Source organism: Ostrea edulis, chromosome 4 (assembly GCF_947568905.1).
Source record: "Ostrea edulis chromosome 4, xbOstEdul1.1, whole genome shotgun sequence".
Taxonomy (NCBI): Eukaryota; Metazoa; Mollusca; class Bivalvia; order Ostreida; family Ostreidae; genus Ostrea; species Ostrea edulis.
In genome coordinates, this window is record NC_079167.1 from 62079270 (window position 1) to 62095862 (window position 16593).

The 16593-nt window shown below is 34.3% G+C and overlaps 1 protein-coding gene and 1 non-coding gene across 2 annotated transcripts in view; one reads left to right on the forward strand and one right to left on the reverse strand.

Moving 5' to 3' along the window:
- Positions 1–7208: 7208 nt before the first annotated feature.
- The window catches only part of LOC125668102 (methylcytosine dioxygenase tet3-A-like), a 48258-nt gene continuing 38873 nt past the window's right edge, over positions 7209–16593 (forward strand). The window contains exon 1 of the mRNA XM_048901881.2: positions 7209–7321. The gene's annotated coding sequence lies outside the window, so the exon portion shown is untranslated. The remainder of the gene's footprint in view (positions 7322–16593) is intronic.
- Trnaa-cgc (transfer RNA alanine (anticodon CGC)) lies at positions 13510–13581 on the reverse strand. Its single transcript has one exon. It is a non-coding gene; the product is annotated as a tRNA-Ala (tRNA).

Below are 16593 nucleotides of genomic sequence, written 5' to 3' on the forward strand. Positions count from 1 at the left end.
GGTGTCAGAACGGAATCTAAACAAGGGAGCATAACCACGGAGATCCAAACAAGGGGCCATAATTAACCACGGAGATCCAGTAGGGCCACATCAGGACGTCTAATTCAACATGGGGAAAATGCCCTCGCACAAGTGCGTGACGTGACCCATGCGCCTCTAGTTCTCTATTTGATATCTCGAGAAATTGGTATGATGTCCTAACACTCGAGTACCCCATGAAACAAAACATCAGAAGGTACAGTGTCCATGTGTGTCTTGGGACAGATCCATAGACTCCGAGTTTATATCCACCAGAAATTTTGTTGCTACACATCTTATTTTGGTAACTTGTAAATTTTCGTTTGTTATTGTAATATAATTGATATTTATTAAAAGAGAAAACGTCTGAATTTATCAATGTGTTGTGACAATATTACTGAGAATTGCATAAGACCTCCAAACTCCAATTTTATGCAATATAAAGAGTAAAACTGCTTCTCTCTCTCTCTCTCTCTCTCTCTCTCTCTCTCTCTCTCTCTCTCTCTCTCTCTCTCTGTATATATATTAGTATGGTTATGTATTGTTATATGTTCATTCCTGATACATAAACCCGTGACATTGATATTTTTTTTTGCTGGGGGGGGGGGGTTGATAAAATGATTAGATAAACTTGGACTAAGGCCATCGCCTTGTTTAACCCCAGATCCAAGTGTGAAAAAATCCGTCATGTTGTCGTTTACCTTCACACTTAATTAGTCATTCTTATTCATAGCTTTTAACATTCGGTAAACGTAATCATTGTCACCATACAATTGTAATTTATGCATAATATCATCATGAGTAACTTAATCAATGCTTTACACAAGTCAACAAAATGGGCATCCATTTTCCTGTCACCAACCTTTAGATATTTGTCGACTAAACATTTCAGTACAAAAATAATTATGATCCGAAGTGCGAGAAAAAGGAAACCATGTGAGTTGTGAATTATGTTTTTTGAGGTAGAAATTTGTCAAGTCTGTTATAGAATATCAGATTAGATAATTTCCCAAAACTGTTATCAATAGCTATTCCTCTGTAGTTTTCGGGTTTATTTTGTATCCTCTGATTTAAACACAGGGCAAATAAAGCTATCTGTCCATTTTTAAAAGAAATCTCCAGGTGTAACTACCGAATAAAACGTTTCAACAGAGTTTGACAAAGTTTTGAGATGCTCTATGGTTTTCATTTATGGAGCGCCAAATTAACATAAACTCAAATAATTGAAGATATTTTCATTTATTTGAAGATATCATCAATTCAATTATTGCTTTCTTTAATTGAATTAATGCGCGCATTCAATCAATTATTGATCTTATCAAATGGATTAATGCGGGCTTCAATTCAATTATTTCTCTCATCAATTGAATTAATACGCGCATCAATTGAATCAATGAGAGCAATAATTGCACATTAATTCAATTATTGCTCTCTTCAATTGATGCGCACGTCAATTGAATTACTGAGAGCAATGATATATTTGATTCGCGCATTAATTCAATTATTGCTCTTTTCAATTCAATTGATGAGAGCATCAATTTCAATTTAGAGCTCGGTATAAATAATTTGATGATCTCTTTAATTCAACTGAAGATATCTTTAGTTATTTACAATGCTTTTGTATAAGGAATTAATGCGCGCATCAATTCTTTTAAAGTGAGCAACAATTCAATCAAAGAGATCATAAATTCAGTTGTGGATATGTTGAATTGAAGATATCTTTAATTATATATTTGTTCTCTCTGAAAGAATTATTGCTATCTTCAAATGAATTAAAGATATTATTAATTCAATTGAAGAGAGCAATAATTGAATTAATGTGCGCATTAAATCAATCATTGCTCTCACCAAATGAATTAATGCACGCATCAATTCAATTATTGCTCTCATCAATTGATTTAATGCGCGCATTATATCAACTATTGTTCTCTTCAATTGAATTGTAGAGCAGGTCAATTCAATTGTTGATATCATTAATTCACTTGAAGAGATCATTTATTCAATTAAAGCGCGCATCAGTTCAGCTGAAGAATTAATGCTATCATCAATTCAATTAATGCGCTCAATAATTCAGAATTAAAGATATCATTAATTATTTGAAGATATCTTTAATCAATTGTTGCGTGCATCAAATGAATTGATGATATCTTCAAATAATTGAAGATATCTTCAATTATTTGAGTTTATGTTAATTTGGCGCTTCATATTCATTGGAGATGTTATCAAACCAGGTGTTTTCTTGAACTTTAACTTCGAAAATGCTTCTTTTCATTCAGCATTTGTAATATCAATATCTATCCAAAAAAAAAACAAAAAAAACCTGAAATTGGTTTGTTCCATTACGTCTAGTCTTTCCTCTACATTGTCCGTATGCTGTCTGAAATAGAAGTAATATCTGAAAAGTAGGTATGGGAATCAGTTGATTTTTCTTTGAGATTTAGATCTCGGTTTATTTCTAATTTGGAGTCCATAAGGACAAGGTAGAATGATTTGGAAAAAATCATACGTTTTTAAGAAAAGGAATTCTGTGTAAAGCCAGCAAAACAATAAATGCGTGTTTACACGTTCGTAATACAGATGGTAGGCGTCTTCTGTCTTGTATTCGTATAAGATAATAACGATATTACTCATAAAGGAGAAGGCTTGATATAGGCGCTGCCTGCCTCTTAATACTTATCATGTAATACATAACAAAAACTGTTTAATAAATTAAGATGATAGCTCTGCTTCTGTCTGTCACGTTTCACAGAGAAAAGATTCATGTCTTTTGTATGCACATGATGTTGTTCAATCCCGTGGGGATCCGGAATGAATAGGCCCTCAGTTCCCTTTGCTTGTCGTAAGTGGCGACAAAAACCGAGGTCCCGTGTCACAGCAGGTGATCCCTCTCTGCTCAATGTCCATAAGCGCCGAGCATAGGCCTAAATGTTGCAGCCCTTCACCGGCTGTGGTGACGTCTCCATATGAGTGAACAATTCTCAAGCGTGACGTTAAACAATATTCAATCAATGAATGAATGAATTCTACAATTCCAAATCAGATCTTCAACATCTAAATATCCTTCATGATTACTGGAGTGGGTGGTTTTGAGAAGTTGATACAAAGAAAACTAAAGTTATAATTTTCAATAACACTGGTCAATTACTCATGATCAAGAAAACATTACTTCTACGATACATGTATCAGAGAATGTACAATGTATATCTAGGCCGGGGTAAACATTAAAAACAATGGAAGGTTTGTTGAAGCACACTTGCATGTATTATTATTTCAAATAAGTTTAATAACGTGCTTCAAACTGTATAGAGATGTAAAACCTGATAATCCCTCAGTTAAAACATTTTATTATATCATCGAATTAAACCTATAGTTAAATTTTGTATGGTTGCGAGAATGGGGTTGTTATCAAGGTTATTCCGAGAAGAATTGTTATGTAGAGCAATTTTGTATCATTGGGATATCTAACAAATGTATTAATATAGGGAATCTGTTCTGAATTGGGAAAGTATCCATCATATATAGATATGCTTAAGGAACTATCCATGTATTGGTATACACCACTAACCTACGTGCAAAACAGTGAGTGAAAACAAATTTAAATTTTATATGAAGGTATTTAATGTTTAAACAAAAGGATGATGAACAATCTAAATGATTTGAATCAAAATAAATGTTTACTGTTAAATATAATTATGAACGTGAAAGTGAAGTAAATCAAATCCAAATGACTGGTACAAATGGTTTTGCAGTTGAGACTTTTGAAGAGTGATCTGCCCTTGGTAAAAATAAGAAAAATCTAATTTTCTAAAAATATATACGGTAAATGATTACCGTTATTTCACATAAAGAAAAAGCATATGTAACTTTTTATCAAGCGATTGGTATGGAAATATTATTTCTTTTAAAAATATTTTGATAAAACATCTTCCCATAGACTCTAGGTGAAATAAATCTAGCAGTAATCAACATTTTGAAAACCTTGTGGTGGATTATTTTTATTTGATGTACTCTTCAAAAGGATATCATGATTACAAAAAACACCCACCATCCATTTACAATACAGTTGTATATGTGTTATAGTTTATTCACCAATCAAGGGCCCTCGGGGGGCATGTACATGTTAACAGGCAATTAATTATAACAATGAAAATAAATAACAATCATTCCGAAGTACTACCGGTAACACTGACAGAGTTCACACTTCTGCACTGCACATATCTATAATTATATATGAAATACTGATTACAGACAAGATTTAAATTCTTATAAATTAAGTGCATATTTTAGATATAAACGGCCATTCAATTTTGAAAATACCTTAATATAAAATAAAAAAAAGAATAATCAGGCGATTCTTACAAAATTTAGAACAAGCAATCACTGTCTACATTGAGAAAATTCAAATAGGGAGATCTGAAAAACAATGGTGAAATTGAGATACTTTCTAGACGTGAAAGAGTTGGTGGGTTTTGTATTCCAAATTAAAAAAAAAAAAAATTAACATTCAAAACTTATCCAAATTTAGTACTACTAAAAATACTGACATATTCATATGGATGATGTCGAATGGAGACTATGATGATCCCGTTTTAATATCTTACCATGTCAACACTTAGTTGAGAATTTTTCTGTAAGAAATTAAAACACATGACTAAATCACAGGCACTCGACATTTCAAATATCTATAATTAAAAAAAAAAATCCTGTCTTCCTGTAAACAAACTATTCATGTAAATATTTTGTTTATAGGAAGACTTTTTTAGCTCAAGTGAGCTTTTCTGATCGCCTGTTCTCCGTCTGGCTGTAAACTTTTTACATTTTCGACTTCTCCAGAACCACTGGGCCAATTTCAACCAAACTTGGCCAAAAGCATCCTTGGGTGAGGGGCTTTCAAGTTTATTCAAATGAAGGGCCATGCCCACTTCAAAGGGGAGATAATCACAAAAATGCAAAAATTGGGATGGGGTCATTTAAAAATCTTCTTCTCAAGAACCACTGGGCCAGAAAAGCTGAAATTTACATGAAAGCTTCCTGACATAGTGCAGATTCAAGTTTGTTAACATCAAGGCCCCCGGGGGTAGGATGGGGCCACAATAGCGGATCAAAGTTTTACATACAAATATATAGGAAAAATCTTTAAAAATCTTCTTCTCAAGAACTACTTGGCCAGGAAAGTGGAAATTTACACGAAAGCTTCCTGACATAGTGCAGATGCAAGTTTATTAAAATCATGTCCCCCCCCCGGGGGGGAGGGGGGGGGTAGGATGGGGCCACAATAAGGGATCAAAGTTTTACATAGAAATATATAGGAACAATCTTTAAAAATCTTGTTCTCAAGAACCACTGAGCTAGAAAAGGTGATATTGACATGAAAGCTTCCTGACATAGTGCAGATTCAAGTTTGTTAAAATCGTATCTCCCGGGGGTAGGATGGGGCCACAATAGGGGATCAAATTTTACATACAAATATATAGACAAAATCTTTAAAAATCTTCTTCTCAAGAACCACTTAGCCAGAAATGCTAATATTTACATGAAAGCTTTCTGACATAGTGCAGATTCCAATTTGTTAAAATCATTTCCCCCGGGGGTAGGATGGGACCACAGTAGGTGATCAAAGTTTTACATACAAATATATAGGCAAAATCTTTTAAAATCTTCTCAAAAACTACTAGGCCAGGAAAGTGGACATTTACATGAAAGCTTCCTGAAATAGTGCAGATTCAAGTTTATAAAAATCATGGTCCCCGGGAATAGGTTGGGCCACAATAGGGATCAAAGTTTTACATGAGAATATATAGGAAAAATCTTTAGATATGAGTCAAGGTGACTCAGGTGAGGGATACGGTCCATGGGCCTCTTGTTTATTATAGATATTTATAACATCGAGTGCCTGTGGACTATATATATAAATGTTTCTTGTATAATGATACTGTAGATATAAATGTTTCACGCTTGTATAATGATACTGTATAATGGCACTGTATATATATAAATGTTTCACGCTTGTTTAATGATACTATATATATATATATATATATATATATATATATATATATATATATATATATTAATATATATATATTCCAACGTCATCGAAAGCAAGTTTACAGACTTGCCCAGATGGTCGAGCGGTCTACTGCGCTGGTTACATGCTGCTAGGAGATTTGGTTCCACAGGTCGTGAGTTCAACCCCGGGTGGAAGTGGGTCTCCAAATAAAGTGAAATTTTCTGTATATATATATATATATATATATATATATAATATATATATGTTTCATGCTTGTATAATGTACCTGTCGCACGTGTAAATAACAAACAGAGAAGTTATAGACGCATTAAACATTTCGGAAGTTGCCAACGACTTTGTGTCAGCACAGGATGAACGAAAATTCAATTTTGGACGCTTTTAGAATAAAACAATGTATCTGATTTAATGAGACATCTGGTTTAATTTGTTTAACTTGCTTAGTAGTGCTTATTGATGTTTGAGTGAAGGATAAGTACATGTATAACAACTTCGGTTGGGTTTTTTTGTATCATGTGGTGTATTAAATTGGGAAAAATATCAAGTATCTGAAAGAAATCTAAATCTAACTCAAAGAACGGCAGTTAGAACACCCCCACCCCCCATTTTCGATCCAGTTTGCCTCTCCACATCCTGTACATACACTGTGTGCGTGCGAGAGAGAAAGAGAATGAAAGACAGACACACACACACACACACACACACACACACACACACACACACACAGAGAGAGAGAGAGAGAGAGAGAGAGAGAGAGAGAGAGAGATCTATAGCACCCCCTTCACGCAATGTTCATGAATTCCCGTCGAAGATTTAGAAAGTGTGGATTTGAAATCAGAGCAATATGTTTTACAAAAGATTCTTCTACTAGCAATATCAAAGGTTTTTTTTTTTTTTTTTTTTTTTTTTTCTTTCTCCAAACAATCGGGGTTTTCTTTCAAGAGCAGAAAAATGCTGAGATGACTTTTCCCACGGCTCAGAAATGACCTTTTTAATTTGCTGCTCATCTCTTCTTTTTTTCATGGAGACGCTTGATTTGTAATTTTAAAAAAAATGTATTTCTCTCTCTATATTATATATATAGAAATCTATACGCCGTGCCCCACCCGAGCATGACGATATGTTTGATCACGTTTCAAGTAATGTCAAAAAATTTCAGTCTCGATCACAATATACGTCAACCACGTGACTTGTCTGTATTGGCCTGATTTGCATACGAGCTGAGAACTAGGTGGGAGAGGGGAGCTCCTATTATAAGGGTTTATTTCAATGCAGGTGAGAAAACATAATCATTTGGTAACGTGTGCCATAATTAGGGATCCGTATTTTGTCTCAAATTTTAACAGGTGCGCGTTTGTGAAGCATGAAAAACCCCGCGAAATCGTACGTGCACGGCCTTCCAATATGGATGACCTCTTGTCAATAAAGCGTGTTGTAGGATGTGTGTTTTTTATGACCGATTCTCGTTTATCAGTTGCATTTTGTTTTGAATATAAGTGCAGTTAACTATTGGTAAAACATAATCAGGTATTAAGAGTGTGAAAATATTCTCCGATTGCTGTCTGTTCACAACAGCTTGCACGTCCGAGTAATTCGGTTGAACTATATTGTAAGATGTTGTAAATATTCGATCGATCTATAAATAAACTGACGATAATAGAAGAGAAAGGAAGTCGGTGTGTTTACTACGTGAAGTAGATATGTAGTATTTGAAAAACATCTAGTCCAAAACGTCTGAATTACATGATCTGACCCTATGAAGAGGAGACGGAATCTGGTATCTTGATAAACAAATAGTTGGGGGGGGGGGGGGGGGGGGGGGGATGGGGGTGGTTATCATTATAGGGATGTTACATCTCTCTCTCTCTCTCTCTCTCTCTCTCTCTCTCTCTCTCTCTCTTTGATGTTGGGGCTCATCTAACCATGGTTCATTGATAGGTTCTTTTTGAGCACTAGACCAGTCAGGCTACTTCAAATGATTTTTACTAAACTTGACCTTGCATCCACAAGCCCTGACCATGCAACTTTCCAGAAAACTTATAATTTCTCCATATTTGAATACTTAATTCAAATGACATAAATTAAGTTTACACTAAGACCTATGTCTCTCAGAAAAAAGTTGAGTCTCATCATTGATGCTTTTATTTTAAAACACAACATTTTCTATTTCTTCAACTTCTACCCAGTGTGGAAATTCTTTAGTCCATTAAGAATAAAACAACCTTGGCTGGTTTATTTTATTTTATTTTTTTTATTTCAATTTCATAAGCCTGCTTTGTTTCTTCCTTGGAAGGAGTTTGACCTACTTTTGAAAAACTTTAACCCTGGCCATAACTTTTGAATGTTTCACATGCATATTCCTGTTGACAAGACCTTTGGCCAATTCATCTTGATTAGTAGATTATCATCTGGGGTCACAAAAAAATATGGGGTGGGTGGGAGGATTTTATTTTTTAATTTTTATTTTCCTTGAGAAAACAAATGACAAAAGACATCACATAAAGTGTCAATCAAGTTAACATTCAAAGAATCCTCGGTAGAAGATATAAAACCAACATTTCTGTGACTTTAATCATTCACTCATGTCACTGAGAAGCAAGTTTATTTAAAATCGTAATTTTTGCGAAAATAAAAAAAAATCGGGGTGGGCGGGAATCATATTCTATCAATTAATTTCAATTGGCCTTTCATGTAGTACCAACATTTTTTTTTACCTCATGACCTTGACCTTGGAGTTTGACTTCCTTCTAAAACAAAATTAACCTTGGTCATAACATTTGAATGGTTAGTGATAGGGCCTTCATATTTCATATGTGTATTCCTTGTGATAAAACCTCCCTTTGGATACCATCATTACTTTGCTGCAATATTAGGACATCAGTGTTTTCACAAATACATCTTGTTTATCTTGGTCCTAGTAAAATTCAAGGAAGGTGGCTTAAAGTTAGGTTTAGTAGAATCGGGATTGATGACTTGGTTTTGGTTCAGGTCCATCCTGTATTAGATGAAGGAAAATACTGCCATGGTTGACATGCAGTTGTAATGGTATTGGAAATAAGAATGCAGTGGCAGATCCAGGATTTCCAAAAAGGGTGGCCGACATGTGAAAGCCAAGTATTGGCCAAACTACCCAGCCATCTTGTGTGCCAAATCTGGAGTTTTCATCTATATATGCTAGTAAGGCCTTGTAAATTTTAGGTGAAAAGGTGGAGGAGGGGAGGGACTCAAAATCCACCACTGGAATGAGTTTGTCTTTAGTTTTATACTAAGTATGGATTTCACATTCCTCCTCGTATGTACAAAATGTAATTATTTTTCCCATTTTTATCAGACCTTGATATGTCAACACAAAAACTGTCCTTAAGAAATCACACTGTATTTTAGTTTATAATATGGAGAATTAGTGTAGGGTTGTTCAGATTAATCACTGCTACAGTGTCTACTAAAAAAATGACAACACTGCCTCTCAGAATAATGCCTGCTCAGTCAGCTGATGAGATGGGAGCAGACACTTCAGGATTAAACACCTGCCCCCCTTTGTTATATATGCATTGCAGAACAATGTTAAGTGCATGTCATCAGACAGGATTGTGTGAAGATGGGGGACAATCACTTTATAAAGTATATAGTTATCCTGAAGTGAGGAGTTAATTCGGAGATTGGATTGTTACTTTTGGCAAGGGAGATACTTGTAGGAATACACTGTATATTTGATTGGAGATTTCTTGGCAGTTAAGAAATTTATTTTTCTTATGGTTGCAAGTTAGAAAATGAGCAATTTGTTTATAAAACACAATGTAGATGATTGATATGATGAATGAGTTTTGAAAATCAGGAATTTATTTGGTAGCAGGGTATTAATGGGATCTTTTTACCTTCTGAATTTGTGAAACATCAGATAGTGCATTGTCGTAGGACTCTCATAACATTGAACATCTTCATTGGAGCTCAAATCAAACCACTCTGTTGTTTTTGTTTCATAGGTAGCATATTGTGGTGGAATTATGTCCGGGATTCCATCTCCTTTCTTACTTTCCATGCTTAAAAATCTATCTCAAGTTAAATTCTGAAGTTTTTGCCCAAAGCTTATCATGAGCAAGTCCCTCTTTTCCTCTTGTCTTGGCAGCTGCCAGTGTATACATGGTCATGTGATAAGTTTGAAAACTGTACGGGAACCTTGAAAAATCTGAAAATTTGGTGAAAAAGCTGTACAATGGTCTGGTCATCAAAAATTTGCAAAGAACTTCTTAAAAAATCAAATGAACCGTTCCTAGCAAAAAATACCCTTACCTTATCCAACAGTGTTTTAAAAACACATCATAATTAAAAAAATGTGACGTCATTTTTTACATACTTGTAAAGAAAAAGCTCACGATTACCAATCACGAGTTGGTTGTCATCTTTGATTGACTAATATTTTAACGACAATCAACATTGCTCTAATATGTTGAGAGATGTTCTCTATAGTTCACACTTTAGCACTAATATACTTGGGCCAATTCAACTTAATTAGTAGATTATCATCCAGGGTCAGCAAAAAGTATGGGGCGGGTGGGAGGATTTTATTTTTTAATTTTTATTTTCTAAGAAAAATATTAAAGACAAACGAGTTTTTTTCCCCAACAGATCCGCATCATTTAATGGCAGATGGATATCAATCTATGCTATTTTCATACACTAATTCCAGGTTAAACTTTAATTTAAGGATATAACAGAAATATACCTAACTTCAAGATTTACGTCTGTAAGAACGTGAGAAATTAAAAAAACCATATAAATCTATTTTCTTCACATGACTTTTCACGTTCCTATACCGGAAATGTAAACAAGAAGTGTAAATACCGGAGTGGGACATGAAAATATTCCGGAAATTGCAAGTTTCGCAAAATAAAAAAATTTGGGGCAGGCCAATTTTTGAGGGGCGGCCGGGGATGATAATCTATCAATTAAGTTGAATTGGCCTTTAATATAAGGGCTCTTTTTGCTAGGAACAGCTCATTAATAATAATGATTGGTCATATAAATCAATAATGATTGGTCATATTTGATTCTTTAACTTATATTCAATGTAGCATGAAGTAACGTCATTTATAACTTAAGCCATGTTGCAAGCAACCTTTGCTTCATTTAGAATTTCAGACGAGGAGTGGGATGGGGGATCATTTTGAGAACAGTCTCCCTCAATGTTAAATGTAGAACACAACAGACTGTCCATAGTACCGTGGAACAATTCCTGTGCCTGTTTCCGTCTTTTTCCCTATGACCAAATGAAAATTTCATACTGCAAATCATGCAGAATGCTTGTGCAGGTAATGCTTTGCCTTTCACCCAAGGAAAATCTGCCGTTCACGTTGGGTTAAATTTTGCTTGCCTTCTATCATTGTGAATGTCACTAAGAGTTGGCTCTGATTCGTGTTGCTTTTTCTCTTTTAAAAACATATTTCTTGATTGACGAAAATTAAACGGGTTGTTATTACTGATCACCCTTGTAAAAATAACTTGACAAGTAGAAGTTTTGTTACAATTTAGTAATTTAATTCTTATTGTATTCTTGTCTCTGATTGGTTAAATGCAAACTAGGATAATAAGGATATGCCATTTATTTTGTATAATCTGGTTTGGGTATTGGGACACACCCCATTGCAACTCAGGACGGCACTACTTTTTTTTAATTTTTTCGTTTTCTTTTTCATTTACATTGCAGCAGTGTTAAGAAGTAGATGTTCTATGAAATAGAGAGTCAGTGTGTACAAAAAGACACTTCTGTTTAAAAGATGGAATGTTTTGTTGATGTCAAGCTAGATGTATAAACTAGGATACTTTAATGCTAATACTGGTAAAAATTACATATATTCTTTGTATGATATTGAATAATAGTGTAATACAAAGATATTTTATTCAAATTTATGATATACCAAGTGTTTGCAAATTTTGCGATTTCATTTTGAAATACATTTCTAATGGGGGTATTGCTTGATCCACCTTTCAAAGCAAAAAATGCGTCACATTTTATCAGATATGACATCATGCCTAGTGGATTGCAATTAGTCACTAGTTTAGGTCTATTTATTTTATTGTGTCGGAATATAATCGGAGATGATGTTGCATTCAATGGTAAGTTTTGATGTAATTTAAAATGTTCTTAAAATCAAAACCTGTAAATAATTGGATTTTCTGATATTTGAAAACCTGGGTATTTTGGTTTTTTTATTATTATTATAATTATTTGGGGAGGGGGGGGGGTGATGTCAAAGACTAAACAATTTCCCATCTTTTATGTCGGAGCAACTTCAAAGTCAGTCTTAACGTAGTTCCACACTCCTGTGACGTCATAGGATATTGCAAAGTCAATGATTTAATGACAGGAACATAAATTTTGTTGGAATCTTTTTCAATAGTTATTGTAAAAAATCTTGTTAGCCATAAAATATTTCAAAAGTCTTAGTTATATTTGAATAGTCAATGATATGTTTCAAAATATTGAATCCAAGGACAATAACTCTGTTTTCATTAAATTATTTATTAAGTCCATAATGTGATAGATTTCCTTTATTTTTGACAAACATTTTACCAAGGTGACAAGGAATTATTATCTGTGTCTATTCATGAAATTACATAAAATTTTAATCCCGAGTGATTTTAAATAGCTCAGCTGTATGGTGCCAGGCTTCAGTTTTTTTTATGGGGGTATACATAATCTGGAAGCTCTAGATTTGAAATTATTAAGGAAAGGTATGGGTTTTTCCCCATAAATAACTATAACTGATGTAACTCTACTAATATAAACAGAAAAAATGATATGTAAACCATGCTATAAGGAAAATGCGTCCACATTTGTTTGTTTTTTAACATTTTGGAGAATAACGCTAATTCAATATAATTTTGCACATATTATTCTAAAACTTGATGAACATATTGAAAATGACACGTGTTTTAGTTATTGACATGTTTCCCGATAAATAAATGCAATTCAAAAAATATTTTGTTGTTTTTATATTAAAATAACAACAAATAACTGTTTCCAATGAATTTCATAAAAATCTACATCGGGGTACATGACTTTAGTGGTGTATGTAATGAAAATTAATATGGAAGTCCTTAACTGTTTTGCCTTCTTTCATTACTCTGAATGTTAATTGATTGATTCCAAACAAAAAAATGCTACCTAAACCCCCAAAATCCAGGACTAAGGACCCACCTTAAAAGGTTAGATTGATTGATTGATTGTATCTTGCTTAACGTCTCGCTTGAGAATTTTTCACTCATATGGAGACGTCACCAAGACTGATGAAGAGCTTCAAATTTAGGCCTATGCTCGGCGCTTGTGGCCATTGAGCAGTGAGGGTTCTTTAGTGTGCCACACCTACTGTGACACGGGTCATCTCAGAGGACCCATGACATTCACACCTGATGCCAAGCGTTGGGCTATGGAACTGTCACTACCTGTTTTAACGACTTAGGTCTGTCGCGGCCGGGATTCGAACCCTGGTCTTCCGCATGCGAGGCGAACGCTCTAACCTCTCAGCCACCGTGGCGGTAAAGGGTTAGAGAAGTATGCATCACATGCATAGCCTACTCATATTTTCTGTTATGAAGATTCGTAGCAAACTCCATAGGTCTTCAATACTTACATTTTCAAATTAGATAAATAAATCTAGAGGGAAGATGGGTGCCTTCACAGCTCGATGCATTGTCATTGGTTACTAAGTAAATCCTTGTGCAGCACAAGTGATTTGTATTAGTGTTTTATGTGCATTTTTTATAAAACAAAGACTTTTGCTTTTATCTTTTTGCGTTAAATTACCGGAAATGAATATTAATTTTCGGGAATATAACTTGATATAACTGGGTTTGGGCTAGTTTATGCTTTTTTATTTATGATCTATTTTACGGATTGTAAAGTGTAAACTGACCCAAACCAGGTTATATTGCAACACTTTTCTAAATTTTTAATCTCTCCGCATGTACATCAACACTAATAAATTTATACAAGTAACTATTGCAGAGAACAGTTCACTCCTGAAATATAGTATTTTCTTTACACTAACCAAGCAGAATAAACCAAACGTGAAGCACAAAATCTGGTCTTTCAATAGTAAAAATGGGTTTGTAGATGCCATTAAAAAAAGCTAGACAAATGATTTACATGTGTAGCGTGAAGATACAAAAGCTTGTAGATTTTGTGTACGGTGTACATATCACAAATGACAAGATTTGTTGTATGTATAGGTCATGTTGCTGTGTGTCATGGCAACTGGTAGCAAGCACATGGTCATGTTGCTGTGTTATAGCAGCTGCTAGTATATGGTCATGTTGCTGTGTGTCATGGCAGCTGCTAGCACATGATCATGTTGCTGTGTGTTGTGGCAGCTGCTAGCACATGGTCATGTTGCTGTGTGTAGATTCTCTGTGTTAAAACTATCTGTATACATGTTACACTGCATTGCTGCTTACAACTCCTTTTTCAATATGATCCCTTAAATTCAGAAGTTATGTGGTGTTGATATAAGCTAGTTGCTGAATGAGAGTCTGCTGTCTTCAAATGTTTTGGAGATTGCCTATATTCGATAAGTCCTCCATTATCATAGGTTATTCAGAACTGGATCCCACATATTGATATGTAGTGAAACATGGTCTAGCAAACTTATACATACCTCCATATTTTAAAATCGTTATCCCCTCACAACTCATTGCGAGAGGGGATATAGAAACTGGGCCAGTTTGTGTGAGAGGGTGTGTATAACACTGAGCTTCTAGACACTTTCAGGCCACATTTTTTGCAAGATTGATTTATACTTCACAGGTAACTTTGTTATGAAGAGAGGAAGAACTCTATTGGTTTAGGGGTCAACAGATCAAGGTCACTATGGAACTTCATAGAAAAATCTTGTGGACCAGCTATAGTTCACATTTTTGCTTGCTTGATTTGATACTTTATATGTAGCTTTGTGATCAAGCGAGAAGAATTTATTGATTTTGGGGGTTCAATGGTGAAAGTTCAAGGTCGCTACAGGACTTCATAGTAAAAGCCCAAATGCAATACAACTTTTGCCTGATTAATACTTGACTTGTTAGCATCCAGCATGTTTCACAGCACATTTCTATTCAGTTTAAAAATAAAACAAACAAAACGCATGCATGGGTGTTGATTTTTTACTTGAAAGATATTCAAATTTAAAAAAAACTTGTATAAGTCTTATTTACAAAAACTTTTTACTATGGTGAGTAGAAATTTTGAAAATGGTGACTAGAAATTTGGAAATGACGACCAGAAATATTTCTAAGTTGCCATTATTGCGACCTGATACTCTACAGCCACAAATGGTACATGATTTATTTGATATTTTCACATGCAGATTTGTTATCAAGAGAGGAAGAACCGTAATGAGTTAGAGGTCAATAGTTCAAAGGTCAAGGTCACTTTGGACTTCATAGAAAAAGCTTGTAGACACTTGTTGCAGGGGGATATGCCCCACCTTGTGGAGTTTTTGTTCCATTTTGAATTAAACATATATATGTGAACTAGTGATGGGCAATCGGGGAAAAAAATATTAATCGATGATCGGATTAATCGGATGCACCTTTTCGATTGATTAATCGAAAAATAATCGAATTTTATTCATTTCAAATTTATGGCATAAATATATTGAATTTACTTTATTTTTTACCCTAAATATTAAGTTAATTGGAATAAAATCATTTGATTGATTGTATCTTGTTTAACGTCTCTCTCGGGAATTTTTCACTCATATGGAGACGTCTAAACTCATTAGAAATTTAAAGTTAATAATCCCATATTTTCGATTTTGTTTTCCCGGAATAGGGATAGATCTCTTGACTTTTGTTGTTGTTCTTATGGGATCCAGTATAGAATAGAGCCTCAATACCCCTTGCTTGTTGTAAGAGGCAAAATTCGAGGTCCCAGGCCATGTCACAGCAGGTGTGGCTTGATAAAGATCCCCCCCTGCTCAAAGACTGTAAGCGCCGAGCATAGGCCTAAATTTTGCAGCCCTTCACTGGCAATGGTGATGTCTCCATATGAGTGAAAGATTCTCAAGAGGGACATTAAAACAATATTCAATTTTATCGGATGATTCAGCTTCGTCAGCCATTTTGGATTTTAGTTAAGTCGCGGCAGGAATATTTGTATTTTTTTTTTTTTTAATTACTGACGTCGGCGATTTTCAAAATGACAATCGATTATTCACATCGTTTCAGTTATAGCGACCGACAATCGAAAGTCGGCGATAATCGGTACATCACTAATGTGAACTACCTAATTGATTAAGTACCAAAAAGCTATTGCACTGCTTGAATTTTGTTGATTTATTCATGACCTAGTTTTGGCCCAAAAATGTTTGTTTTTGTTTTTTTTTTAATTTAAATTCATTTATGAAGTCTTCAGTATGTATTTTTCAAACATCAATTCTTGTGTGTCGAAACATGATAATGTTTATGTTAATTTTGTGTCATTTTTTGCATTTTAAAGTCAGAAATGAATATTTTTATTGTCTGCAATTGTTTTCCCACTGAAATTAGTCACATTT